At 40.2% G+C, this 16988-nt stretch overlaps 1 protein-coding gene across 1 annotated transcript in view; it reads left to right on the forward strand.

Moving 5' to 3' along the window:
* Window positions 1-16988, forward strand: part of LOC105939651 (hexokinase-2) — a 93129-nt gene that overhangs the window by 32496 nt on the left and 43645 nt on the right. The window lies entirely within an intron of this gene.

Raw genomic sequence — 16988 nt, forward strand, 5'->3', positions numbered from 1 at the left:
TTTATTAAAATATTTTCTACTCTATATTTTCCGTTCCGAATTAAAACGCAGTAAAAACTACGTCTCTAGCCCTTACGATTGCGGAGATATGGGGTGTTGTTTGAGATTGAAGTGTTGCCATTGTTTCCCAATGACAGACACAGAGGCAAAGTTTGTGCATGAAGTGGACAGACAGCAGCAGGTTTGAGTGAGTTTCCATGACAACGGAACTCTGCTGTCCAGAGGTTACTACAGGTCAGGGACATGCTTCATTGGCTTGGCATGGCACCTTTCCACGCCCACTGCGGGGGCTGTGATGAATGTAGGAATCTGATATTCAGGATGGAATCACAATTTTTCCCAGTATAACAAAAAGCAGGGTGTGATTTGCTGGGGGGGATTGGGGGATTTCCCCCCCCCCCCCCTCTGGTTGTGACATCCCCCTTTCCGGTCGTTCATGTTTTATCCCTGGGGGGGATAAATTCCTCCCCCCTCTGATCTGAATGAGTAATATCATCAGGGGTTAAAGTTCTCCGTCGCTGCGACAGATTTCCGTCATTTGGAAAATGAGCGCAAAATGTTCTGTGTAGACTTTTTATTCAAGATTTTAAACAGAAGTTCCGCTCAACCAATGAAATCTGGCAGAGCCAGGACATTAGCCAATCAGAAAGAGAGTAGGGCGGGTCTTTGCAACGCGGAGGTCTCCCATCTGAGTTTTATCGTGTTTAATCATTTTAACTTTTGGAAGAACATCTCAAACTGACCACAGATGCTATGAATGAAAGTAGCGATGGTCAAAGATTTTCTTTGGATTTATGTGAACCAGCAGGTCAGAAAGTTCAGTAAATAGAACAGCTGACAACAACTTCTCTCGGTAAGTATGTCTGTTGCTGCTCCTGCAGCTAATTAATGAATTATTTCCACCTGTGGCCATGTCACCTGTCAGTGTTTATTCCCTCGCTTCCAGTACTTTGGCTGATAAATGCGGCGACTAACCAGGGATCTCCTCATAATTCACTATTATGTTTTATTTAAAACTGAAAGAGTAACGTTCTAGCTTGGCTAATTTAGCATGACGAGCTTTTCTGTAACAAAGAAGGCAGAGCTGCAGTCAGAGCTGCTGTCAGTCAGTATGTAGCAGCCTCCACCTCATGAGGAGCTGAACCAGGACACTCGTTAAATAAAATGACAAGGATTTTGATGCATACAGATTATTAAGGAAACTACATCAAAAATAAACAAATAAACTGCAGCTACAACATGGACTGGAGAACGGGTTCTAACTGTGTGAGACCAGAGATTCTCAGAGTTTTTGTAGTTATTTGTTATTTTTACACGGAGTGGAGCGCGATGCGAAGCGAGTCGCACCAGAAACATGTTAAATAGACTCCTGTGAATCTATGGACTCATTTTACTCCAACCCAAAAACACCTGCCAGACAGACAAGCTAAACCAGCCAAGATTACCTTAAACAATATTTAACTTTGCAGAAGTTTAATAACATTTTTTAATGTTCTTTGAAAGCAAGTTACATTTTTTTCTGATAAACTTTAAGCAATTTTATTAAACTTTTTAAAAATGGAACCTCCAATCCATGGATTTTCTATACCTGCTTTTCCGTACAGGTGTTACGTCATGCCGTATCTGATTGGAAAACGCGGCTTGACGTGGAGGAGCTGTTGACTCTCCAGCAGTCAATGAGCGAGAGGTGGGGACACAGAGTCCATCCTGGACAGGTCACTGGGCTAAAATATAACCGTTTTTATAAATTTCAAAAAAAGTTAATGCCTTTTTATTAACTCATGAGTTGTGATAATTGATTGGTGAGCAATAATGGGCAAAGCAGATACTGATTATTGTAATGTGCGATCTGTGTCGTGTTGGTTTTGTGTCCCTCTTTGTCCATGGCTGTTGTTGGCCTTGTATGATCATAGGATTGATTTATATTGAATGTGACAGTGGAGTTAATGTACAGGTGTGAAGAAGATGATGTAATGATGCAAGCTGCTGTCTTTTGAATTAGCTGCAGTTTATGGAGGGTTTTCCAGGGGACAAGGAGGGACGGGTTTTGAAATTGTAAAGTGGAAAGGTGAGTGGACTGTGGACCAGTTTGGCAAAAGTGTGAAGGAAGAACTTGCTTGATGCTGTAAATATGAAAGTTAACCAGGTGATGTTATGGATGTGGAAAGTGAAGAAGATTATGGAAAGGCTGTCCAGGATGGCGCCAAGGCTCTGAAGCTGGAAGGTGGGAAAGATACAGGAATTGTCAATGGAACTACCAGATTTGTTTAAAGAGGACTTTGCACAATAAGCAAATGAGGTTACTAAGGTGGCATGACGTCCACGGCCCAGGAATATATGGGCTGACTAGAAAAATTTTCAGTCAAATTGATTATTTTTGCTTTAACCCCTGAATATTATGGATTTACATTAATACATGTCTTGTGTCCTTCACATTTGTAAATTAATTTTTTGTTTGTTGTTAAAGAGTATTATTACCTTTTTCTGCTCAAAGCAGTTAAAGTGAACTAATACCCACTCCCGAGCCCAGACAGTAGATGTCGCAAGTTTAAAAACAATAGTCTAACCTACTGGACCTAGCTAGCTACCTGAAAGAGCAGCTGCTAGCTAACTTTTGAAATGATCCCCCCCTCTGTTTTTTTTGCAAATCGCACACCGCGTATAACCATAATACAACAAATATCACCTTAATGTGCTTTTGAAAAAAAACACGCTTAATTTCCTTTTTATTTATACAGAAATATACATATAAAATCTATTTAATACCAATGCAATCCAGTCATATAGATTGATGAGTCCAATTTCATCCTGAAATGAAAGACAGATCAGTTTTAACTACAGATTATAATGCCAACAGGTGAAAACGTCTATGAAAGAAAGCGCCACTGATTGCATCGAGTGTTTTCCTTCCTCATGAGTGACCATGTGGCTACAGAAGAAGTAAACATGTCTTGATCTATGTTGCATTTTACATCCAGAACCCAGACGTTTGTGTAATTGTTACACGACTTTAAACCACAATGGTGTGTGGATCAACTTTCTGAGAGCCAAAAGATGAACATCAACGAAGCTGTGTGGGAAAACCTTCACAAACAAAAATAACACCATCAAAATGTATAGAAAAGCTTTTTAACTCCTGTGAACTTTTTCCTTCTGACTCATTTTGGTTGAGGGGCCGCATACAGCTTTATCTGATCTCAAGAGGGCCACACAAGTAAACTCATTGCAAGATTAAATAGAACTAATAAATGTGGACTTGTTGTTGGATTTTTATATTAAATTAATTTCACTTTTACACAATATATTATGAATAACCTCAGTGTTTTTAAGAAAAATATGTGCAATTTCAACAATACTTTTACTCAGTTAAACATTTACTTGTGCATTATGCATAAGAACTGATCACAGTGATTATACAATGTTGAAAAACATTTATTCACATTTTTTGGAACTTAAAAACACTGTCCTACATGACAAAATACATCAAACAGATAAAAATTAAGAAATGATTTAAATTTTTCCACACCTGAAGCTTAATCTTCAATATAGGAACTGCATATTTTCAATTAAACGAAGTACATGTTTTTTCAATAATTGTTTTATAATTCTCTTCCTTTTATCTCCTCTTGCTATCACCTTTTCTTTTTTCTTGTTGTTCTTTCTTTCCTCTCATACTTTCCCATTGTAGTGTCCTTATCATTTGAGATATTCCCCACATGAATCATTAACTATTCACATTCATAAATCAAGCGGAGCACTATGGCAAAAGCAGTACTGCTCCACTTGTGAAATTCAAATCTGATGAGCTCTTTTTGGCATTAAGACAACAATTATTATTGCCACATTGCCAGACAGGACACTGGAAAAAAAAAAGAAAAAAAAAATTGCATATAGCCACAGGGCCGGACTAAATTGTTCGGTGGGCCGGATCCGGCCCGCGGGCCGTATGTTTGACACCCCTGCTTTAGACCTTGTGCTGACATATGGCATTGATTGTGAAGAATTAACAGTATTTCCTCACAACCCTGCCCTATCTGATCATTTTTTAATAACATTTGAGTTTAATCTAACTGAGTTCTCCACCCCCAAAAGAGGGTTCCATTATAGTAGATCTTTATCGGATAATGCTGTATCAAAACTTAAAGAGTCTGTCCCCTTTTTAATATCCTCCGTATTGCAGAAATGCCCTGTAGATGGCAGCAATGTTGTTTCTTCCAATTCACAAATAGATGTCTTTGTAAACGGTATGACTTCGTCATTGCGTTCTGCATTAGACAATGTAGCTCCCTTGAAAAAGAAGGTGATTCTTCACAGGAAGCTGGCTCCTTGGTTTAATTCAGAGCTGCGTTCCTTGAAGCACAATGTTAGGAAATTGGAGAGAAAATGGCGCTCTACACACCAAGAGGAATCCTACCTAATCTGGAGGGACAGTCTATTGTATAACAAGACCCCTCGCAGAGTTAGAGCAACATATTTTTCATCATTAATTGAGGAGAATAAGAATAATCCTAGATTTCTCTTCAGTACAGTTGCCAAACTTACCCAGAGCCACAGCTCTGTTGATCCATCCATTCCCTTAGCTCTTAGCAGTAATGATTTTATGGGATTCTTCATAAATAAAATTGATGCCATTAAAAATAAAATAATTGGCATCCTCTCAAACATGATTACCTCGTCCTCAGTAAGTGAGGCAGCATTGGAGGAATCTTTAGAAGCTGTGCAGTGTCTGAACTGTTTAAAAGCAGTAGAGCTTTCTGAGCTATCTAAAATTTTAGCTTCATCTAAACCTTCTACCTGTATGTTAGACCCAATCCCAACCAAGTTGTTTAAGGACATATTCCCTTTGATCAGTGGCACTATTTTAGACATGATTAATCTATCCTTGGTAAATGGATATGTACCACAGGCTTTTAAAGTAGCTGTTATTAAACCTTTACTTAAGAAACCATCTCTTGATCAAGATGAGTTTGTAAATTACAGACCTATATCTAATCTTCTTTTCTTATCTAAAATTCTTGAGAAAGTAGTTGCTAATCAACTATGTGAACATTTACAAAGTAATGACCTACTTGAGGAGTTTCAGTCAGGCTTTAGAGCTCATCATAGCACTGAAACAGCTCTGGTGAAGGTCACTAATGATATTCTCATGGCCTCAGATAATGGACTTGTGTCTATACTTGTCCTGTTAGATCTCAGCGCTGCATTTGATACAGTTGATCACAATATTCTCCTACAAAGACTTGAGCATACTGTAGGGATTAAGGGAAAAGCATTAGGCTGGTTTAAATCTTATCTGTCGGACAGATTCCAGTTTGTTTATGTTAATAATAAATCTTCCTCAAACTCTAGGGTCACTTGTGGAGTACCACAGGGTTCAGTCCTTGGACCAATTCTATTTTCCGATTGGCAAAATTATCAGACAACATGGGATTAATTTCCACAGTTATGCTGATGAGACTCAGCTATATTTATCCATAAATCCTGATGAATCCAATCAGTTACTTCGACTGCAGTCATGTCTTGATGACATCAAAAGCTGGATGACTATAAATTTCCTGCATTTAAATTCTGACAAGACCGAAGTTGTAATCTTTGGGCCAGAGTCTTCAAAAAATAAAGTTCTTAATCAATCACTTAATCTGGATGGCATTAACTTGGCCTCTGGTAATCAAGTTAAAAATCTTGGTGTTGTTTTCGACCAAGACATGTCATTTAAATCCCATATTAAACAGGTTTCCAGAGTTTCCTTTTTTCACCTCAGGAAGATCGCCAAAATTAGAAACATTCTGTGCAGGGGTGATGCTGAAAAACTAGTCCATGCATTTGTTACTTCAAGGCTGGACTATTGTAATTCTTTACTATCAGGAAGTCCACAAAATGCAGTTCAAAGTCTTCAGCTGATCCAAAATGCTGCAGCAAGAGTTCTGATGAAAATCAACAAGAGGGATCATATTTCTCCAAGTTTAGCTTCCCTTCATTGGCTTCCTGTTAAATCAAGAATAGAATTTAAAATTCTCCTTCTAACGTATAAAACCCTTAATAATCAAGCTCTATCATATATCAGAGCTCTGATTACCCCGTATGTTCCTAACAGAGCACTTCGCTCTCAGACTGCAGGTCTGCTGGTGGTTCCTAGAGTCTCTAAAAGTAGAATGGGAGGCAGATCCTTTAGCTATCAGGCTCCTCTCCTGTGGAACCAACTCCCAGTTTTGGTCCGTGAGGCAGACACCCTGTCTACTTTTAAGACTAATCTTAAAACTTTCCTTTTTGACAAAGCTTATAGTTAGAGTGGCTCATGTTACCCTGAGCTACCTCTGTAGTTGTGCTGTGATAGGCAAAGGCTACTGGAGGACATCAGGGTCTAATTTTCTCACTCTACTGATTTCTACTGTTCTTCAGTCTACTGTTCTCCAGTTTTGCATTGTATTACATTTAAATGACTATCGTCATTTCAGCTTTTAACTTTTTGCTCTCTCTCTTTTTCTTCATAGTAGGCACACCTGGTCTGACGTTCTGTTAAACTGTGACATCATCCAGAGAAGACGGCTCACCCGCTATTACCATATGATGTAGAACCGATTACTGGATCAATGTGTTCTTCTGTGCTTGTTTGTCTGTCTTGTTGTGTCTCTGCTCTGTCTTCTGTAACCCCCAGTCGGTCGAGGCAGATGACCGTTCATACTGAGCCCGGTTCTGCCGGAGGTTTTCCTTCCCGTTAATGGGGAGTTTTTCTTCCCACTGTCGCTTCATGCTTGCTCAGTATGAGGGATTGCAGCAAAGCCATGTACAATGCAGACGACTCTCCCTGTGGCTCTACGGTTCCCCAGGAGTGAATGCTGCTTGTCGGGACTTTGATGCAATCATCTGGTTTCCTTATATAGGACATTTTTGACCAATCTGTATAATCTGACCCAATCTGTATAATATGATTGAACTTGATTTTGTAAAGTGCATTGAGATGACATGTTTCATGATTTGGCGCTTTATAAATAAAATTGAATTGAATTGAATTGAAATATTTAATATTTCCTGATTGCAATAGTAAATCTAGGGGGTTCTGAAAAGAGCAATTAATTGGCAGTAGCGTAGATTTAGACCAGTTTATAGAATAATCTGATACTTTTGAGAAAGATTCTAGTAATCTAATTACTTGAGAGAGGGAAATGTTTGAGTGCTGGAGATAGAGTAATAAATCATCAGCATAAAGACTAATTTTATGCTATATTTTAATACATTTTATACCTTTAACAACATTAGTTTGTCTAATTGTTGCTGCTAGAGGTTCAATAAAAATGGCAAAAAGTGATGTGGAAAGCGAGCATCCTTGGCTAGTGCCCCTCTGGACACAAAAGCTGGAGGATGTTTGATTATTTAGCCTGACACAGGCTGTTGGGAAGCTGTATAACATTTTTAACCAATTTATTAAAAAATTGCCAAAACCAAATGTATGTAGAGTAGCGAATAAAAAATTCCAGTTTACTCTATCAAATTATTTTTATGCATCTAAAGACAATATATTGGTTAATTAAGGATATGGGACGATAACTGGTGGGAAACAGGATCTTTGCCTGGCTTAAGCAGAAGACTGATGGTGGCAGAATTCATATTAGCTGGAAATCTGCCTTTTTCCTGAATTTCCTGCAACATTCTGTGGAACGTTGGTGGCAGAATATTACAGAACTCTTTATAAAACTCAGCAGGGAATCCATATGGACCTGGAGCCTTTTTATTGGGCATGCTTTTAACAGTGATGGGAATAACGGCGTTGAAATAAACACAGTTACTTTTTCAGTAACGAGTAATCTAATTAATTACTTTGACTGTCACTATAACGGCGTTATCATTGCCGACACCCGGTTACTGCACGTTACTCAAGTCGCACAATGAACTTTTTTTTTTTCACTTCATGATAGGACTCGTGTGCATTCGCGCACAGCATCTGGATTCAGCGTGCACAGCAAAGCTATGCTGCGCAGTAAATAAAATCCAAGCTGAAATGTAAACAAAATAATAATAAACCAAGTTTTTTTTAACCATTTTGCAACTCTGGTGTGATGGTGTACCACGGCCCGGCTCAGTGAGCGCCAGGTGCTGATCGGAGCGCACCACTGATTGATGGGTTGGGCAGACGCCTTTATGGTTGGGCAAGTTGCGGGACATTCTAAAACGCTTAACGTGAAAAACGCTTAACGTGAAAAAACTTAACCTAGTTTAATGTACCTAATCAACGATCAATGATCACCAAATTTCTCTTCATATTGTGTTCGATATTTTTATAGTTTTATGTGCTTATGAAGAGCAATATGAGAGAGAAATTTGGTGATCACCGAACGTTGTTTAGGTACATTAAACCACGTTAAGTTTTTTCATATAGCCAGCCTCTATTAATTACTTAATGTCATATAACGTCCATAATAATTGGACTTTGGTTTTGATTTTTTGATAGTCTCATGTACTTATGAGGAGCAATATATGAGAGAAATTTGGTGATCACTGAGCGTTGTTTAGTTGCATTGAATTGCGTTAAGCTTTTTCCTTTGCCTCAATGAGGCAGAAACGCTTAATGTTAGATAATGTCCATAATAATTGGACTTTGGGTTTGACATTTTGACAGTTTTATGTGCTTATTAGGAGCAATATGAAAGAGAAATCTGGTGATCATTGATCCTTGATTAGGTACAATAAACCACGTTAAGCCTTTTTCTCGCCATAGGCGCCAATGAAGAAGAAAACGTTAATGTGAGATATCTTCTATAATCGTTGGATTTTGGTTTATTTTTTTTGACAGGCTTAAGTCTTCATGACAAGATATGGCCATGAGAAATTTGGTGATAATTCCTCGTTGTTTTCCTACCTTAAGCCACGTTAAGCTTTTTCACGTTAAGCGTTTTAGAACGTCCCCAAGTTGCGCTGTGCGTCTTAGCTCTGAGCGTCGTTTCAGAAAAAACGGCTGATCTACACTGAGTAGAAAGCTGCTGCTCTGTGTAGTTCTTCCTCCCTTTGTCATACTCAGCATGTCCGATTTCAGAACAGATGATATCAGTCAGGTAACTAAACACAGCGCCCGATCAACCATTGAACGTGAGCACGAGCATGAAAAAAAGCCCGATCACTGGAACAAAAATAACGTGATTCACCATGGCAATGACAGGAAATAAGCTTGGAAGTGCGCATGTCCTGCGAGTAGAATTAGAAATATTTAAAGAAGGCATATGGACAATATTAAACGATAAGAAACAATGCCGTTGTTGCTGAAAACCGCAAGAGAAAATTGTTGAAAAACTCAATGCATGCGCGATATGAAAGTTATGTGATGGAGAATTAAAGCTGCTTTCTCACACTTCACTGTTCAACACAAAAGGGGGAGTGTGTGTGTGTGTGTGTGTGGGGGGGGGGGGGGTGCATTGAAAGGACATGGCAGCAAAAAAGTTGTAAAAAATAAATAAAAAAGCCTGAAATGAAAAAGAAACGCAATAGTTACTTTTACTGGTAACTATTTACTTTAATAGTGGAGTAACTCAGTTAGTAACTCAGTTACTTTTTGGGAGAAGTAACTAGTAACTATAACTAATTACTTTTTCAAAGTAACGTGCCCAACACTGGCTATTAAGAGCTTACTGAATTTCAACTGTTGTCAGCGGTGAATCCAGGGACATTCTTTGACTATCTGATAATTTAGGAAGTATTATTTTATCCAGAAATTGCTTGATATCATTATCTGATCAATTTATCTGTGATGTGTAAGAAGATTTGTAGAAATCTCGGAAGTGTTGTTTATCCATTCCGAATCACGTAATATATTACCAGTTGAGTCTGTAACTGCAAATATAGTCGTTTTTTTCTTCGTTTATTTTTAGCTGATTAGCTAAGAATCTTTCTGACTTATTGCCATGTTCAAAATGTTTTGTTCGAAGTCTTTGTATTAGAAATGTATTTTACTTTTCAATATATTGGTTTAATTCAAATTTTACATCACGGACTTTCCCTCTTCTTGAGAGGTTTCTAGTAACTTCAGTTTTCCCTCTAATTCCTGAATCTTTTTGTTTTCTATCTTCTTTTTATAAGATGATAATTCAATTATTTTACCACTCATCACTGCTTTCCCTGCTTCCCATATAAATTTCAAATACAATTGGCCTGAGGGCTGAGCGTTAAGGAAGACCTGTTCTTTTCTGTTAAGACATGTTGTTTAACCTGTTTGCGCCTTACCGAAAACAGTTCACTTTCTGTTACGTGTGAATTGTGATCTGTTGTTTAAGACTCTAAAATCGTATGGGTTGTTTGTACAAGTTTGTACTAATTTGATGTGTGAAAAAGGATTTTTATTGACTCTAACTGCACTGTTTGTTTGTTTGTTTGTTTACTTAATGGGAGAATTACAATCAGTTAATTGACCATCTTGATGACTTTGTTTAAGTTTTTTTATTTCTTGCCAAATTCACTAACTTCTGTCTTTATCAGTAGAAACATCATTAACCTAGTTCAAAACACAATAAGGGAGCATGTATTCATTTATTTAAAAACACAATTTCTGATTTGTGAGGTTTTGAGAACTTTATTTAATTCCCTGACTCATGATGTGCATGAAGTTTATGAATCAATACAAGATGTCTCATAAATTCCTGGGTTCTATACAATTCAAACCTGAAAAGTAACTGGGCTGTACTGGGAGCGCTGTGGGAGTCATGTGGGAGCCAGAAAATGCTATTATTGGGCTTTCTTCGTCTGGAAACAGATACATAGTGAGAGTCATGTTCTTTGACTTCTCCAGCGCTTTTAACCCCGTCAGACCGGTGCTGCTGAGGGGAAGCTGGAGGATGCTGGGGTGGACAAACATCTAGCTGACTGGACCATGGACTACCTCACTGACCGCCCTCAGTATGTGCGGCTGCACGGCTGTCAGTCAGAGGTGGCACTCTGCAGCACCGGGGCCCCCCAGGGCACCGTTCTGTCTCTGTTTCTTTTCACCCTTTACACCTCGGACTTCACCTACAACATGGACAGCTGCCACCTTCAGAAGTTCTCTGATGACTCGGCCATTGTGGGTTGTGTGTCTGAGGGGAACGAGGTGGAGTACCGGTCGGTCATCATGGACTTTGTGGACTGGTGTGAGAAGAACCATCTTTGTTTAAACACCACTCTGTGGTGGCCTCAGCCCTCCTCTATGCTGTCGTCTGCTGGGCCCCAGCCACCGCAGAGCGGAACAGAAAGACGCTGAACAAGCTGGTTAGGAAGGCAACTTCTGTTCTAGGCCGCACTCTGGACTCACTGAAGGAAGTGGCTGAGAGGATGGTGTTGTCCAAGCTCACATCCATCATGGACAACACCTTCCACCCCCTGCACCAGACTGTAGAGGAGCTGAGCAGCTCCTTTAGTGACAGACTCAGACATCCTGTCTGTGAAAAGGAGCGCTACCGCAGGTCATTTATTTATGTATAATCTGCTGCTACCAGATTATACAATGCTGCACTATAACTGTAACTACAACTGTAATAACCAATGTGCAATAACTACTCTGCAATTCTATTTAAGACACTTTGCAATAACCTGTGCAATAATACTGTTAAATAATCCTGTTTAATAAGTGACTTCAGCTGCATAGATATCTCACTTCCTCACTGTTGCTCTTACCTGGTACCACTTAATGTAAAACGTCATTCCTTTTGTATATAAGTCACCCTTAACATCTGCTTATTCTCCTGTGCTTTTATTTTATTAAATCTTTTGATACACTGTACATATGTGGACACACTGTATATACCTTATACCTTATGCACCTTTCCTCCCTTTAGCACCTTTCTTTTTGTCTATTAAGCCGATGTGTGATAAGTAAATTTCTCCATTGTGAGATCAATAAAGCCCTATCTTATGTCTTATCTTATCTTATTTCATCACAAGACACTTTCCAAAGTCAAAATGAGACTTAGGACAATAAAATTGTAAAGTTGTCTACAATCAGCAAAGACACCGTACAATATGTTGTAGGACTTGATAACTGGAAATAGATGGAGCATATACATTTTAAATACAAGTGGCCTGACAGCTGAGCCTTGAGGAAGACCTGTTCTTTGCTGCTAAGACATGTTCTTTAACCTGTTTGCGCCTTACCGCAAACAGTTCACTTCCTCTTGTTATATGTGAATAGTGATCTGTTGTTTCAGACTCTCTCTCAAATCGTCTGTGTTCTTTGTACAAGTTTGTACTACTTTGCCGTGTGAAACAGGATTTTTATTGACTCTAACTGGACTGTTTGTTTGTTTGTTTGTTTGTTTGTTTACTTAATGGGAGAATTACTGAAATCACTTAAATTAACCGTCTTCATGCCTTTGTTTATTTTTTTAATACTTGCCGAATTCACTAACTTCTGTCTTTATCAGTAGAAACATCATTAACATAGTTTAAAACACAATAAGGGAGCATGTATTCATTTATTTAAAAACACAATTTCTGATTTGTGAGGTTTTGAGAACTTTATTTAATTCCCTGACTCATGATGTGCATGAAATTTATGAATCAATACAAGATGTCTCATAAATTCCTGGGTTCTATACAATTCAAACCTGAAAAGTAACTGGGCTGTACTGGGAGCGCTGTGGGAGTCATGTTCTTTTACTTCTCCAGCGCTTTCAACACCATCAGACCGGTGCTGCTGAGGGGGAAGCTGGAGGACGCTGGGGTGGACAAACATCTAGCTGACTACTGGGGCCCCCCAGGCCACCCTCCTGTCTCCGTTTCTCTTCACCCTCTACACCTCGGACTTCACCTACAACATGGACAGCTGCCACCTTCTAAAGTTCTCTGATGACTCGGCCATTGTGGGCTGTGTGTCTGAGGGGAACGAGCTGGAGTACCGGTTGGTCATCATGGACTTTGTTGGCTGGTGTGAGAAGAACCATCTGTGTTTAAACACCAGTAAGACCAAGGAGATGGTGATCGACTTCAGGAGAAGACCCCACCTCACTCCCTCGTGAACATCCAGGGGCAGGACATAGAAGCTGTGGAGGGTTTCAAATACCTGGGTGTTCACGTCAACAATAAACTGGACTGGACTCATAACACAGACGCTCTATACAAGAAGGGCCAGGGCCGCCTCCACCTCCTCAGGAGGCTGAGGTCCTTCGGAGTGAGCAGGCCCCTGCTAAAAACTTTCTATGACTCTGTGGTGGCCTCGGCCCTCCTCTATGCTGTCGTCTGCTGGGCCCCAGCCACCGCAGAGCGGGACAGAAAGACGCTGAATAAGCTGGTTAGGAAGGCAACTTCTGTTCTAGGCTGCACTCTGGACTCACTGAAGGAAGTGGCTGAGAGGATGGTGTTGTCCAAGCTCACATCCATCATGGACAACACCTTCCACCCCCTGCACCAGACTGTAGAGGAGCTGAGCAGCTCCTTTAGTGACAGACTCAGACATCCTGTCTGTGAAAAGGACCGCTACCGCAGGTCATTTATTTATGTATAATCTGCTGCTACCAGATTATACAATGCTGCACTATAACTGTAACTACAACTGTAATAACCAATGTGCAATAACTACTCTGCAATTCTATTTAAGACACTTTGCAATAACCTGTGCAATAATACTGTTAAATAATCCTGTTTAATAAGTGACTTCAGCTGCATAGATATCTCACTTCCTCACTGTTGCTCTTACCTGGTACCACTTAATGTAAAACGTCATTCCTTTTGTATATAAGTCACCCTAAACATCTGCTTATTCTCCTGTGCTTTTATTTTATTAAATCTTTTGATACACTGTACATATGTGGACACACTGTATATACCTTATACCTTATGCACCTTTCCTCCCTTTAGCACCTTTCTTTTTGTCTATTAAGCCGATGTGTGATAAGTAAATTTCTCCATTGTGAGATCAATAAAGCCCTATCTTATCTCTTATCTAATCTTATTTCATCACAAGACACTTTCCAAAGTCAAAATGAGACTTAGGACAATAAAATTGTAAAGTTGTCTACAATCAGCAAAGACACCGTACAATATGTTGTAGGACTTGATAACTGGAAATAGATGGAGCATATACATTTTAAATACAAGTGGCCTGACAGCTGAGCCTTGAGGAAGACCTGTTCTTTGCTGCTAAGACATGTTCTTTAACCTGTTTGTGCCTTACCGCAAACAGTTCACTTCCTCTTGTTACGTGTGAATAGTGATCTGTTGTTTCAGACTCTCTCTCAAATCGTCTGTGTTCTTTGTACAAGTTTGTACTACTTTGCCGTGTGAAACAGGATTTTTATTGACTCTGACTGGACTGTATGTTTGTTTGTTTACTTAATGGGAGAATAACTGTAATCAGTAAAATTGACCGTCTTCATGCATTTGTTTATTTTTTTAATACTTGCCGAATTCACTAACTTCTGTCTTTATCAGTAGAAACATCATTAACATAGTTTAAAACACAATAAGGGAGCATGTATTCATTTATTTAAAAAAAAATAATTCTGATTAATGAGGTATTGAGAACTTTAATTAATTCCCTGTCTCATGATGTGCATGAAGTTTATGAATCAATACAAGATGTCTGATGAATTCCTGGGTTCTATACAATTCCTTTCGACAGACAAAGGGACAGTCCTGCTTCCACCCCCCACGACACCACCCAACAGATCACCTCCACCTCCTCCTCAGTGACAACTCTTTCCATACAAGAGAGAGATGTTAACAAAATCTTCAGAAGACAGAACCCCCGGAAAGCTGCTGGACCAGACATTTTTAACACCTCACTGGTGACATGTCACGTGCCAGCCTGCTTCAAATCCTCCATTATCATCCCTGTTCCCAAGAAGCCAAGGACCACAGGACTTAATGAATTTAGACCCGTCGCTCTGACCTCTGTGGTTATGAAGTCCTTTGAGCGCCTCGTGCTTTCACACCTGAAAGAAATCACTGACCCCCTCCTGGACCCCTTACAGTTTGCCTACAGAGCCAACAGGTCTGCAGACGACGCTGTCCACCTGGCCCTTCACCACATCCTCCAGCACCTGGACTCTGCACGAACCTACGCCAGGATCCTGTTTGTGGATTTCAGCTCTGCCTTCAACACAATCATCCCAGCTCTGCTTCAGGAGAAGCTCTCCCAGCTGAATGTGCCTGACTCCACCTGCAGGGGGATCACAGACTTCCTGTCCGACAGGAAGCAGCACGTGAAGCTGGGAAAACATGACTCTGACTCTCAGCTCATCAGCACTGGTTCCCCCAGGGCTGTGTTCTTTCTCCTCTGCTCTTCTCCCTGTACACCAACAGCTGCACCTCCAGTCACCAGACGGTCAAGCTCCTGAAGTTCCTGACGACACCACTCTCATCGGACTTATCTCTGATGGTGACGAGTCCGCCTACAGGTGGGAGGCTGACCATCTGGTGACCTGGTGCAGGGAGAACAACCTGGAGCTCAACGCTCTAAAAACAGTGGAGATGGTTGTGGACTTCAGGAAGAACTCAGCCCCAGCTACCCTCATCAGCCTCTGGGACTCCACCATTGACACTGTGGAGTCTTTCCGCTTCCTGGGAACTATCATCTCCCAGGACCTAAAGTGGGAGCTGAACATCAACTCCCTCACCAAGAAAGATGTACTTCCTGCAGCAGCTGAAGAAATTCAACCTGCCAAAGACAATGATGGTGCACTTCTACTCCTCCATCATTGAGTCCATCCTCACCTCCTCCATCACCATCTCGTACGCTGGTGCTACCACCAAGGACAAGACCAGACTGCAGAGTGTCATCCGGTCTGGTGATTGGCTGTATTCTTCCATCTCTCCAGGACCTGTACGCCTCCAGGACTCTGAGGCAGCAGGAAGATTGTGGCTGATCCCTCGCACCCCAGTCACAGACTATTTCAGTCACTTCCCTCTGGCAGGAGGCTGCGGTCCATCAGGACCAGAACCTCACGCCACAAGAACAGTTTTTTCCCATCTGCTACCAGCTTTATCAACAAGGCCAAGAGCCGCCCGTGCCACTGGACACTGGCTCTCCCCCTTTCAGGACTTATAAGCTTCTGCGTTACATTAATGCACAGTTTAGTTTACTGAGTGTATATAGCTTCTGTATATATATCCATTTTGCTTTATTGTATTTTTATCTTTATTTTTATTTTTTGTCTGCACCATCAACACCAAGTCAAATTCCTTGTAAGTGCAAACCTACTTGGCGATTAAACTTGATTCTGATTCTGATTCATACCTAAAAAGTAACTGGGCTGTACTTTCTACATAGCCCAAAACCATTCAGTGCCTTATTGACCAATAAATAAGAAAGATTTTAAAATCTATCCTTTTACAAACAGGCAACAAGTGCAAGGATTTAAAGACATCTGGGACATTTTACATTTTCTTATTGTTCCAGATTCTGGTACCAATTTTTTGGAGGACACCTTGAAATACAACAGTACAAGAATCAACCAACTAAAAATTAAAGCATGTGGGTGATTTCAGTATTCTATTTTGACAGGGATCCCTTTATTGTGACCATGTTTTCATGACGCTAGTGAGTTGACTTTGTAATAGACTTGATAAAGATGGTAAGATTTAGGTCTGAGTCCATAACCATTCCCAGGTTTTTTCATCCTAAATTCAATTTTATTTATATAGCGCTAATTCATGAAACATGTGCAAGACCTCCTGTGTGGTACTGGTTCCCAAAACACCGCATGCGAGGGAACCGGCCCACTTCAGACCAGTCACTCTGACCTCCCATCTGATGAAGACCATGAGGCGCCTCATCCTTGGTCACCTACGCACCGTGGTGAGCCCCACCCTGGAAACCACTGGGAGCGCTGTGAGAGTCATGTTCTTTGACTTCTCCAGCGCTTTCAATTCAATTTTATTTATATAGCGCCAATTCATGAAACATTTGATCTTAAGAAACTTTACAAAGTCAAGTTCAATCATATTATACAGATTGGGTCAGATTATACAGATTGTTAAAAAAATGTCCTATATAAGGAAACCAGTTGATTGCATCAAATTCCCGACAAGCAGCA

The sequence above is a fragment of the Fundulus heteroclitus genome, chromosome 12 (assembly GCF_011125445.2).
Source record: "Fundulus heteroclitus isolate FHET01 chromosome 12, MU-UCD_Fhet_4.1, whole genome shotgun sequence".
Lineage (NCBI taxonomy): Eukaryota > Metazoa > Chordata > Actinopteri > Cyprinodontiformes > Fundulidae > Fundulus > Fundulus heteroclitus.